Source organism: Poecilia mexicana, unplaced genomic scaffold (genome assembly GCF_051168715.1).
Source record: "Poecilia mexicana isolate PSO_F unplaced genomic scaffold, ASM5116871v1 scaffold_15, whole genome shotgun sequence".
NCBI lineage: Eukaryota > Metazoa > Chordata > Actinopteri > Cyprinodontiformes > Poeciliidae > Poecilia > Poecilia mexicana.
Window position 1 is genome coordinate 20,043,883 of NW_028263384.1, and position 12,796 is coordinate 20,056,678.

Here is a 12,796-nt window from a genome sequence, read left to right on the forward strand (position 1 = left end):
ATGTACTAAATTTGGATCAAACAGCTGATAATGTCTGGTTTAAAGTATGTCAATATAAATATTTAATTTTACTGAAATACAATTTTTCTGGGGATTCAATTTTTTGCAAATGAAAGCTGGTTGTAAATTGAGTTCTGATGACATTGCAAATGGTGATAACCAGGATTCCAATAAGATATGGCTTAGGTTTTAATCTAAAAACACTGTACGGAACAAAACAAGAAGAAACAAAGCTCCATTCATCTGGAAGGATCAACTACCATTTGCTGATATGACCAAGGTCAAGATTTATCTTCATACCTTTGAGCGTTCCTGTTCAGATCTATTATTCATCAGATAGGAGCAGGAATCATAAACACACGCACAGTGTTGGAAAAAAATATGGCAAGCAGTCAACTTGCATGTTTACTTACACAAAGTTAAAGTTGTTCTCAAGGCAACAAAGTTTCTTATGAATTATGCAGATAGAGTGGATGAAGACCCAGTAGAAGCAAATCAATCTTTCATCTTTGGCGAGAGAAGGAGCATTTTACATCCGGAGAAGACTAGGATCCAGACTTTTGGAGAGATTTCACAAACTGCTCATTGTTAATGGATTTTTTATTTTTTTTAATTATAACTGACAAAGATATGCAGGAAAAACATGCAGGATTTACTAATGAGAATTTCTTGAAAATTTAAAGGGGATTGAATGTCATTATAATTCGTTGTTTTACCCACAGCATCAAGTTTGAGATATAGAGATACTATTTTTTTTTTTTCAATTTCTGTCAACTTATCAGAATGCATGATCTTTTATTCACAGCATTCACAATAAAACAAACACAAAAATGTGTTGCAGTTAGCAAAAGTACTCAAAGGTTTTGAATATTTTTTTTTTTATTGACAACTTTTAAAAACAGTGGAAACCAGGTATTTACATTCAAAACCAAATACATTTTTATCTAAACATCTGATATTAAATCAAACCTTTTTATATTTTAGATCAGGGTTTTTTTTGTTTTGATTTTAGTAAATTTGTTTTTACTAGTCCGTCCTCCAGAAAAGCATCCACATGTTGCTGTCACTATCTTTAACAGTTGAAATAGTGTGGTCACGAGACAGTGGAAAAGGTTTATATCAGACAGAAATAAGTTTTTATCCACTCAATGTACATATGTTTTCAACTGTTAATAAAACTACTTAACTTAGACAAAGAACTTTAAAAGAATCTGCTTGTGGGTTCTCTAGCAGAAGACATACAAAAATAACAAAATTATAGCAGAAAAAAACAATATAAAATTAAAAGTGCTGACCAGCATTATCTTTCTGAGCTGATGTACATCAGATTTGTCTTTGTGTAAGCCAAAGTTTATGTTTTTCAATAAAAACTAAATTAAGTAAACATTTTAATGTGTGTGCCATTGTAAATCTGAGGGTCCTTTAAGAGAAAATAGATTGGCTCTGAAATATACTTTTTATGGTAAGCTGTCATTTTTATTTATTTATTTATTTTTTTGGTCTTCTGTTACATTTTTTTAAAATATCATTTCATTCACAAATATGAGAAAAGGCTTTAAGACTTAGTTCAAATTTAAAATTCAGTTGCATAAAGTAAATGTGTTTAACAGACAATTGAAGATTTTTCTGTCAACACTTAATTTGGAACTATAATTTAATCCACCTTAAAAACTTTGCTTTTAGTAAACCCAGATCATGTTGCCAACACCATATTTCACTTTGGGTTTACTGTTCTTCTTGGGATGCTTCCTGGTGGTGTCTGTTGTTTTTAGGTTTAATTTTTGGAAACGTTACCCAAAACTTCAAGTTTTAGAAGTTTAAAACACATAGTTTCCTCACAACTATGTCATTTAGTTTAGTTGCATGCCAAAAGTCACATAATTGAGGGATAGGTTATAAACTAATTTATCATGATCCCTTTCTTGCAACATCACCAGAATCTGGTATTTTAAGTGGGTGTCTACACTTTAGAGAGCAACTGTACTTAACTGGTGATGTATCTGGGCCTCATCCAGCCTCCTCCTCTGACAGATGTAAGAGGCTCCATACCCTAGCAACCTTGAACAGGATAAAGTGCACGTAGTGAACAGATAAAATAAGTGGTTGTTAACATTTGCTATTTCGAAAACACCAGAGCTTTCACACTTTGAAGCACAGTCACATGTTGTCCTGTGTGGCCACACAGTGAAAATAAAATAAAGAGACCATGTGCCAAATCTAAGAAAGAAGACTGGGGATATGTCATAGGTGACAACCTTTCCATCACTCTTGAGTATTGCCAGACACTGAGTAGGTCCATGATTTCTATCTGGCTCTGACACTGCATGCATTGCTGAGACATTGTAGATGTATAGGCAAATCCTAGTCAAGTTGAAAATTTGCTTAAAATGAGGGAGAAACCTACATGGAATATGACTAAATGTTATATTCTTCTCAATATAAGTATGCAGTATGCTGTGTTTGCTTTAGTGCATTTAGATTCAATATAAGGGCTTTATTTAGTTATATTTATGAATATATTAGACATGACAAACTTTAGTAGACTCAATCTAATTATTTTTAAATATTTCAAATTTTATAGCTTTCTTTAGGACAGGTTTACCAATCGGTTTTAGAGCCTGTGATCTCATTGTATGAACATGCTCTAAAGACTCTAGGTCACATGTGGCCCGCCATGTCATTTTATGTGCCCCCCCAGCAATTTATAGGCCCATGATTGGTTTAAAATAGGGTTTGAGCACGAATTGACTACAAACTACATCTCCCACAATGCATTCCGATTGTTACCAGCCAACAGTACGGCTTCTTGCCGCTAGAGAGCAGCAGAGTCACCTCAAGCTGCTTATTGATTTTCCCAGCGAATAAAACTGAGACATCGACAAGCTAACATCAAAACGTCCAAGAAAAGAAAGAACGATTTACAAGTAAGACTGTGAATGAAGATGTGTGTGAGTTGGTGTCAGGGCGGCAGGTCGCGCTAAACGTTATCTTGACCGACAACATTAAAAAAATCGGTCATGTACTATTTTTATCCGTGAAATTACAATCATATTAACATCGGCTATTTAGTCTCATTTTATGCGGTTTAGTTAATATTCACCGTGAATCCAGATCCCATCACAAATTAAGCAGATAAATGTATCTACATTTTCCTCGTAGTGACAAAAACCACTGACTGTGGGCCCCAATAATTTTTAATAAATTAAATTAAGCGACTTCACTTAAATTAGCATCACTTCACCCGCTGGGGTCTGAACGCACTTCCTCCTGGTTCCCATCTGCCCTTTTACCAGGATTATTTATTTATTTATTTATTTTTATTTTATTGAGCGTTCTGGACTCTGTAGAACCATTTGTCTCTGCTAATGACATCTTCAATACTTTTTTTGATCCCAGGCTTAGTTTATGGACTGAACAGACAGAAACAGTTACCATTATACATTTTGAACTGTTGATTTTATTTTTGAACCATTTTTAATTGTAAAGTGTTGATTTTATTTTTGAAACCTTATTTATTGTAGTGTTGATTTTATTTTTGAAACCTTTTTTATTGTAAAGTGTTGATTTTATTTTTGAACCATTTTTAATTGTAAAGTGTTAATTTTATTTTTGAACCCTTATTTATTTTTGAAATGTTGATTGTCTGAAAGACCTTATACATGAATTGCCCCATATGGGGTTTGAACCGACAACCTCAGGATTACCAGCACCGTGCTCTAACTTGCTGAGCTAACTCACCTACCTTACAAACTGTTGGGTTTCCATTGATTTAAGAACTTACATGATCTTACCACAATGAAGATTTGATAAAATTGCTTATATTCCAATGTTTTTCAAAACAACACATAATATTTTATTTTTCAGAGATTTTGTATTTTGAAGTGTTTATATTATTTTTGAACTATTATTTATTTTGAAGTGTTTATATTATTTTTTAACCATTTTTAATTTTCAAGTGTTGATTGTATTTCAGAGATATTTTTTTTATTTTAATGTGTTAATTTTATTTTTTAACCAGTTTTTATTTGTAAGTGTTGATTTTATTTTATAGCCATTTAGCCAAGTCTCTGTAGAACCATTTGTCTCTGCTAATGACATCTTCAATACAATTGTTTGATCCCAGGCTTAGTTTATGGACTGTAATGTGAAATTAGGCACAATTATAAGTCTGACGGTTTGTTCACCAAGTTACTGTGCTCTCTGAGAGGATCTGTGGTATAAGTATTTGACATTGTTCCATGCCCATCCTTGACATTAGTCTCTAACATAATGTGGATCATCTACCAGGAACACTGCAAAGAGCATGAGTTTCTGTAGTGTAGTGGTTATCACATTTGCTTTACAAGCAAAAGGTCTTTGGTTCGAAACCAGGCAGAAACAGATTTAGTATGTTCTATTCATCACAGGTGTTTACTAAAGGTCAACAAGGGTTCTGTGGTGTCATGGTCTGTACTAGGGCTGTTGTAAACGAATATTTTAGTAATCGAGTAATCTATCGATTATTCTTACGATTAATCGAGTAATCGGATAAAAAAAATATAAAATGAAATATTGGTAAATCTGGCATAATACCGGTGTTACTATCAGATATCAATATCAGTCCAATTTTTCATATTTGAGCATCCCTAACAGTTGCTTTTTTGTAGTTTAGAAAACTAACCTGTAACAATAATAGCTCACTTTCTAAGTTAACCAGAAGAAAAGTTATAGAAAAATCTGAAATTATATTGAATTTAATAACAAAGAGGCAGGCTCACAAATATGCTTATAAAAAATGTCTACAATCCAGCTTTTAGTTTATGTATTCATCTTCAGTGAGTTTAATAGATTAATTAAACTCACCTTGCCACCTAACCTGTCACGCTTTGGGTTTGAAAATACGGGAAATGCCGCCTGGAGTGGGAGGAGAGGGCGAATGAACGAACATGGGGTGGAGGGGAGGAAATAGACCAGCGGACTGACGAACCGTTAGACCGGGGGACGAACACGGGGGGAAGCAATACGGGACATTTACGACACCTTCACTGGTCACACTCAGAAACTCATCTACCAGCCATGTACGATGCGCTCTGCCACCCGTTTCTTCAGACCGGGATACACGGTAAGCATCAGCTACTCAGCCGCCCGCCCTGTTCAGTCTATCCGCTCACCTCAGCGCTCTTCCCGCCGTTCGCTTTCAACCAGCAGCCCCGGAGGAGAAATGCTGCCGTACTCCAGGCATTCCCCAGTCATTTTAAGGATGGGCATTGGTTCCCCAAAAACGATAAAAAGTCGGGCATTATCATCAATCAATAAAATCCCCACGGGCCAATCTTGAAGATTGGACTTTATGCCGCTGAGACTTAGCTTTTGTCAACAACTCAGAGGCGGAAGTGAGAGCTCCGCGCAACGCAAATGAAGTCCCGGCCGGAACACGGTGCGCTAACTAATAAAACATAAATTAACGAAGCTTCGAGGCAGGTAAATTTTCCTCGAGGAATTTTAGTAATCGAGGTACTCGAATCATTCGAGGAATCGTTTCAGCCCTAGTCTGTACTCTGAATCCAGGCATCTGAGTGCAAGCCTCAGTTGAAATTTTCATTCTTTGCATCTCACATCATCAACTTTGGAACCTCAAACTGAAACAAAGCAGAGACGATCGGTTCCTGTAGTGTAGTGGTTATCATGTTTGCTTTACATGCAAAAGGTCTCTGGTTTGAAACCAGACAGAATTGGTTTTTTGTTGGTTATGCACCTCTTGGGGTGCAGTGAGACAACAAGAGCCTTCCTCTTTCGTGATGGTTCATTTGCCAATCGACTTCAATGTTGGCTTCTTTGAAATCAAAGCTACTTTACTTCAATTACCAATTGGCAGTTCTATGGCGTAATGCACATGTGTCAAACATGCATTACACCATGTTTGACACATGCACCATGCTCAAACCTGCTGGGGGGCAACATGTGGCCCCCCAGCATTTTATAGGCTGATGATTGACTTAAAATAGGTTTTGAGCATGAATTGACTACAAACTACATTTCAAGCAAAGGTTTGTATTCAGAAAGAATGTTTTTAATTAATTAATTTCAGTTGCCTCTGAGACTAAATCTTTGCGTAGTCTATATTGTCTGCCCATGTGACTTGTTTTTATCATTTGTTTGCTTACCTTTAAACACTGATTTAAATATTGTAATTTTTAAACTGAGCAGTAATTTTACATCCATGGAAACTCAAATGTAATATTTAATACTTCAATACATAAAATCAGTTATTTAACAATATGAGGTGGTGTTTAATTTATTTTTAACATTGTATTTTTATACATTTATGCTAGGGCTGTCCAAGTCTAGTTTTCCAGAGCTACCATCTGCAACTTTAGATGCATTCCTTCTCTAACACACCTGGAGCATTGAGTCATTATAAGCCTCTACAGAACTGAATGAGGGAAGTCAACCTTTTGTCTGGGGTGTGTTTTAGCAGGGATGCACTCCTGATTTGTACCGTAAATGTGGCCCGTTGAGGGTGGCCAATATGCTGAAGTGGCCCTCGGGGAAACTGAGTTTGACACCCCTGCTCTAGGTCAAAAGAAAGCAATGTGGCATCACTATAAAATCAACATCAATTATAATCGTCTAATCTTTGGTGGTTTTAAAAAGCTGAAAATAGCTTTTATTTGCAGTTTCCCTGTGAGTTCAGTATTTATCTAGATCCTTATGTAATTTGATTCTTGGGACAAAAATTAAAGTTTTAGAATGGCCAAGTCCAGAAGTAGATCCAACAGAAGGTCTGTGAAATTGCCCAAAGAGCAAAGTGGACAAGAAATGTTCTCATTTCTCAAGTCTTAACTGGGAGGATGGGCAAATATCCTCAAGTGAAGATATTAAATGCTGATAGACAGATTCTTATGAAAGAACGCTAGTACTCATTGCAGGAACTAAATTAAAATATGCTTCGACAAAGTAGCTTAAAGCACTCTTATGCCATTAGGTTATTGCAGTATTTTTTCCCTTCTAACATATTAATTTGTTTATTTGAATTGTACACACTAATGTGAAACATTTTTGAAATGATTCATCATGAACTCATTTCTATTCTCACTTCAAAAAAGCTGCTGTTTCACAAACAAAATTCATAGATGTCTAGACTTTTGAGAGCCACTTGAAACACACAATAAAAAGTCTGCTGTTGGCAATTTTGACACGTTTGTATGAACATATCATTGCTTTATGCAACATGAGGCTAGTACAAAAAAAGTAATACAGCTTAATAAATGGTAGAAACTGGTTTTGAAATTGTAAGCGAAATGTATGTTTTTGTTTATAAAAAAAAATACATGGCCACAAAACCCAAAATAGTCAAATATGATGTTTCAAAAATATATATTTTATAGTTGCATCTACTAAACAGTTCTGTTTGCACAAAAACACTATAAGACAACAAGAAAAAAGAACCAGAAAAAATAATTGAAAATGCATTGAATCTGTTTCCCCTGTATCTTATGTCAGTGGAGAGAACGGCAATTTGTTCCAGGCTGTTTGAGGGTGCTTTGAAATCTAGGTTTTAATCAGATATTTAGCATGTAAAAGCATTTCTCATGCATCTCCAGCAGGGTCATTATGTGAGAGTCAATACAATCAGTAAGCTCATTCAAGCCGGACATGTGAGCAGCTCTTAGCAGTCCACACTCCTATGTTTCATTAATTCCTCTGAAATGAAATTCAGAGTTGCAGTGTCCCTCTTCCTCCACCCTAATCTAATAACTGTAATGATACAGATTTCTAAATTCAATCAGCTTAATCTTGGGGAAACAGACGCTTTCGATAGGGAGAGAAAGTGGTCCCAGCTGGTGAGTGGTGAAACTCTGATGGAAAAAAGTCGCTATTTTTGAGGGATGAGTGGTTGAAACATTTGCAAAATGGGCAAAATGTCTGTAATAAATGTGGCTCTGCCCGCTATGCTTCCTTTATGAAATCACACACACACACAAAAAAATTGGAACTATTGCTTGTGAGACAAAGCAATTTTTTATCTAAATATGCTTTGGCCCCTTGTGATGATGCAATTTTGCTCTGCTATGTTTGTATTGTCATGAAGACAGGGGTTAATGAGGATTCATTTTGTGTTTATTTCGACAATATTGAACCAGATTGGGTTCAAATCCATGTTCATGCTATTCTAATACTAGGAGACGTATTCAGATTTAGTTACAGTTACAAATAATTTCAAAAATACTGAAAACCGTTTATAAGAGAAAATGTATTCTTTAAAAATTGACAGTTTCACTGAATAACCATTCATTGTTTCAACATAATTACCAAACATACTGTAGGTGATGCTGCAAGCATGTCTTGTAGTTAAATTAAACGAGAAGTTACTTCAGATTAAATATCAAAAGTAATCAGGTGGCAATCTGAAAATTTACTTATGCTTTATGTTTTGCAAGTCAGCTGGTTTGTTGTTGTTTTTTTTTTTTTTGTTACACAATTTTGGTAGATGTGAATAATTCTTCTCAGCCTCATTTTCAAAACCAGGACCATAAGCATGTTATTTCTAACCTACCAGGTTGCTAATCAGCCAGACATATGCAGCTACACTTGCTGTTTTGCTAAACTACCTCTGCATTCAGTTGCAGTTTCTTTCCAAACTTGCCAAATCTCTGCAGAGTTGTTCTTTTTTGCAGAAAGTTCTAGTATAAGTTTGCTTCGTTGCCAAAAGGAACGTAGCATACATATATAGCAGTATCTGTTTTTCACAACAATAAGTGGTTTTGGCTGCCTTGCTTCTTTGTCTTTCTTTTTCCCGTTATTTTTTGTCTTTCTTTTTCCCGTTTTTTTTTTTTTACTGTGAACCAAATGGTGAGCAAAAAATCTTATGAAAGATATTCTTCCATGCCTGTCTGCTTGCATTTGTTTTTTGTGTTGAACTACTTGTCATGTTTTCCAGAAGCTATTCTTTCACATGCATCACTTAACCATTGATGAAGATAAACAGTTTCAGTGAGAGACAGTTTGTTGGAGTGCTTTCACCCTGTGTTTGTAAATGCACTCCTAAAATATTTTAAATGGTAAGATGCGTTAAATATCCATTAGGTTTGTGTTGTTTCACACATGGAAGTAAGTATTAAGATTCAGCCATAGGGGTCGATTGTCGACCACCAGGTACTCGCCTGCAAGCTCTCTTGGCCAGTGAGTACCTTAGGTTCGCTCTCCAGTGTGAGGTGTCTTTCAGTGCAGACCCATAATGGAGTTTAGATTTCTTACCTGAGCACAATTTGCATCAATCTGCATTATCTTCACTCACACTTTTATTTAGCAATAGCTGTAGAATACAAACTTATCAAGCTTAGTATTAAGTGGTGTATTGTGTATGCAAAAAAAATGGCTAAAAATGCAAAATTTTGTATTTTGCAAAATGGAAAAATACAGCTTTTTTCTTTAGCACAAAATGTGCCAGCACAACAATGTAATCTTCCTCACTATGAATACCATTTGCACTGCTTTTGTTCGAGGTTGCTGGTGACATGAGACACAGAAGGCTTCTCACTGCTGAATTGAAAGACTGATTGCACCTCAATTGCAACTGACATGAGCCTATAGAAATTCATGCGCAAGGCCTGGCTTGTGTGCATGATACGTGCATCAGGCCTGCTTAGTTTCTCTGTCAACAGAGAGAGTTCACAAATAGTGATGTCTTTGCTCATTTGCATTCTCTCTGCCATCTTCATTAAGTCCATGATGCCATAATGCATCTACATGCAAAATGAGGTGTTATATTTAGAATTTGTTCATTTTAAGTTTCTTCTTTTATTTTATCAGAGCACTCAGTGGCAAAGGTTTGGATATCGAGTAAATTGTGAAGTGTACAGACCACTGAAATGGCCAAGGCAAAACAAATCAAGACAACCATTATGGATATTTAAAGATTTTAAAGATTTCAAACACTATCCTACAAAATGACAATATACCTCGTCAAAATGCATTTATTTCCGTGCTTGCAAATGTTCACCCATTCCTTTTAGGTTTCACATTTTGGGACGTTACAGCCACAAATGTTAGATTTATTTTATTGAGATTTCATATTATATCCCTACACAAAGTTCTGGGTGATTCTTAAGTGGAATGAAAATAATGCATGACATGATCCTTGAGAGTTTTGTTTTGTGTCTTCACTCACTTGCCTTCCCTCACAGCTGCAACCGGTTTCTAATCAACCACCTGCTCCTTCTTTAGTAATCAGATCTCAAGCTGAAATACCTCTGTCATTGCAGACAGATATAACAAATAACTGTTTTTAACAAGGTATATGGTGGCAAAGTTGTTGGGATCCCAAATAAGCTTTTTGAAATAAATGTAAATGCTGCATTTTTCAAACTATAGTTTACTCTTTTCTTTTTTCTTTTTTTTTTGGCTGAAAAAGTTTATAGGAACTTATAATTAGTAGATTTGAATTGTATGTTTCCTCAAAGGGATCTGCAATTAGTTGTAGACTTTAATTTAGAAATATTTATTTTATATGTAAAACAATACAGGAACAATACTGTAGGGCAGAGGTTCCCAAACTGTGGGGTGCGCCCCCTAAGGGGGGGCCGTGCCATTACAGGGGGGGGGCGCGGGAAGCCGTCTGGATGAAAAAAACATGAACACTGTATGCGCTGGGTTTTAACCTTAGAATGGCCAACTCTCTGTTATTCCTCTGTCAATTTGATACAGTAGAGGCTTCCACACTTCCCATATCTGTGTCCTCTGTCACTTTTATCATTAGTTAAAACTGTTTAATCCGTTGTTAACATGTGGTAACCTGTTTTTCCGAGCCACCTTGAAACGCAACATGAACGCGACACTCGCACTGGGTTTGCACCTGTGAAGGAGACCTGGTGCTGCTGTGCAGAGCTACAGGTGTGTTAGAATCATGGCAGCAAACCAGCAAAACGCAAAGAACTTTTCACAGTTTTTCCCCCAAACTAACCGGCTGAGTTGAGCAAAGCTGTTGGATGCAGGTGATGTTAGCTAAAAGATGACTAGCTAATATCAGTACAGCACCTTAATCTTGTTAGCTAGTAGCCTGTAGGCTACTGATGTTGTTGTCTATGTTCAGCTACGTATTTTGCCCCCAAAAAAGTCGATTCCCTCCCCCTCCCCCCTAAGGACATGGACAGGGGGTCTCTAAGAATCCTCTCTCCCCCCTCCCACACATCGTTCAACCAGACAGCCATTTGTAATCCATAGTGGGGAGGGGGGGGCAGAAAATGTTTGGAAACCACTGGGGGGCGCAGGAGAAAAAGTTTGGGAACCACTGCTGTAGGGTGTTTAGTTTTTATAAATTTTAATAAAATATTGTCACATGATGTCACCATGTTGTTTACGCTCTAATGCATTCTGGGTAAATGACATATGCTTGGTCTTATTGCGCTAGCTCTATCCAGCCATAACAAAGACGAGTAACGTCATTATTATTATTTTTTTTGTTCCAATTTGAACCAGAGCGAGTTCAAATTGATGGGAATGTAGAAATCACAAGTGGTAATGAAGATGAGGCGGACCAAACGGAGGAAGAGGAGAGAGTAGGTAGAAGAAGCTGGTGTTTGTGTTGCTGTTGCCTCCTTCAGCTTCATAAATTGAACAATGAATGACGCGCACCTCTGGTCAGACTGTGTGATCCGGTTAGTAGTTCTCTAGCTCTGTGTCCAGTCCGGTGACACAGTTTAAAGTCTGTGGTTTCACATTCACTAGCAACAGCTCTGATATAATTTAAAAGAGGCTCCAGCGTTGCCTGCAATGATGTAGGTTCTTGTCAAAATGCAAGGCATTATAAACTTTTTGAAATATCAATATAGTGAGTAGGGTGCTATGTATTTTCCAAGGGGTCAAAATGAAACATGACACTCTCACTGACTATATAAGCTTCCTGCTCAATTAACTCTTACCTTCAGTTGTTATAAAAAATGTCAAAAATAACTTAAAAGAAATTTGACTTCCCAATTTAAATTGACCTTTGTCTCTTTCTGACACTCCTCTACTTGACTTCCCCCCCTTTTGCACATCATCACTATGACGCTAATCCATGACACCATTTAGCAACTGTTCTTGGGAACGTAACAGGACTGAGAAGTAGTTTGCATCATAAGCTCGCTGGACAGGCAGTATCGCCAGGTGTTTGCTTGCCTGGTGGAGCGATGTGGGGGTGATGTGCTCTGTGGAGTGAAAGCTGGAGACTGCAGCTTCAAGGCGGACCGTTTGGAAATGGACATTGCATTGCATGAGGAGGCGCTTAGGCACCCCCACTGGCTGCAACGGAAGATTCAAAAATGTCTCAAACATGCATGATAGAATAAAAACAACTCTCTATGCATATTTTTGATATGTGTAAAAAGTAAATTTTACATAATGCCCCTACATTATGTATTTTCAGCAAATACTTTTAAAAATGTATTTGGTGAAAATAGCTTGTTAGTGGGTTCTTTCACATGGACACGGCAGAATCAACACTGAAATGGGTATGTAAACTCAATCACACTTGATGCTTGTTCATTTCAGCTACAGACCTTAATCCTACAAAAAGAAAAAGAAAAAAAAAATTAACTGATGGGTGAGCTGAATAGAAAGACACATACAGAATAAGAGGACACAGGAAATTGAAAGATCTACCTGAATTGTATAGTCGGACATCCTGCTGCTCCAACATTGAGCTATTACAGAAGACTAAGTGCTTAGGAAAAAGCGGCTGTAGGTATTAACAGCAGATGTGCTGTGAAGTAGTGATTTTGTGAAAAATTTCTTAAGATTTTTTTTTCCGCACTGGATAACTTTACTCAGATTAAAG

At 36.6% G+C, this 12,796-nt stretch overlaps 1 non-coding gene across 1 annotated transcript; it reads left to right on the plus strand.

Annotated features, from left to right (window-relative positions):
- Nucleotides 1-4,307: 4,307 nt before the first annotated feature.
- Nucleotides 4,308-4,380, plus strand: trnav-uac (transfer RNA valine (anticodon UAC)). The gene has a single exon. It is a non-coding gene; the product is annotated as a tRNA-Val (tRNA).
- The last annotated feature ends 8,416 nt before the right edge of the window (nucleotides 4,381-12,796 follow it).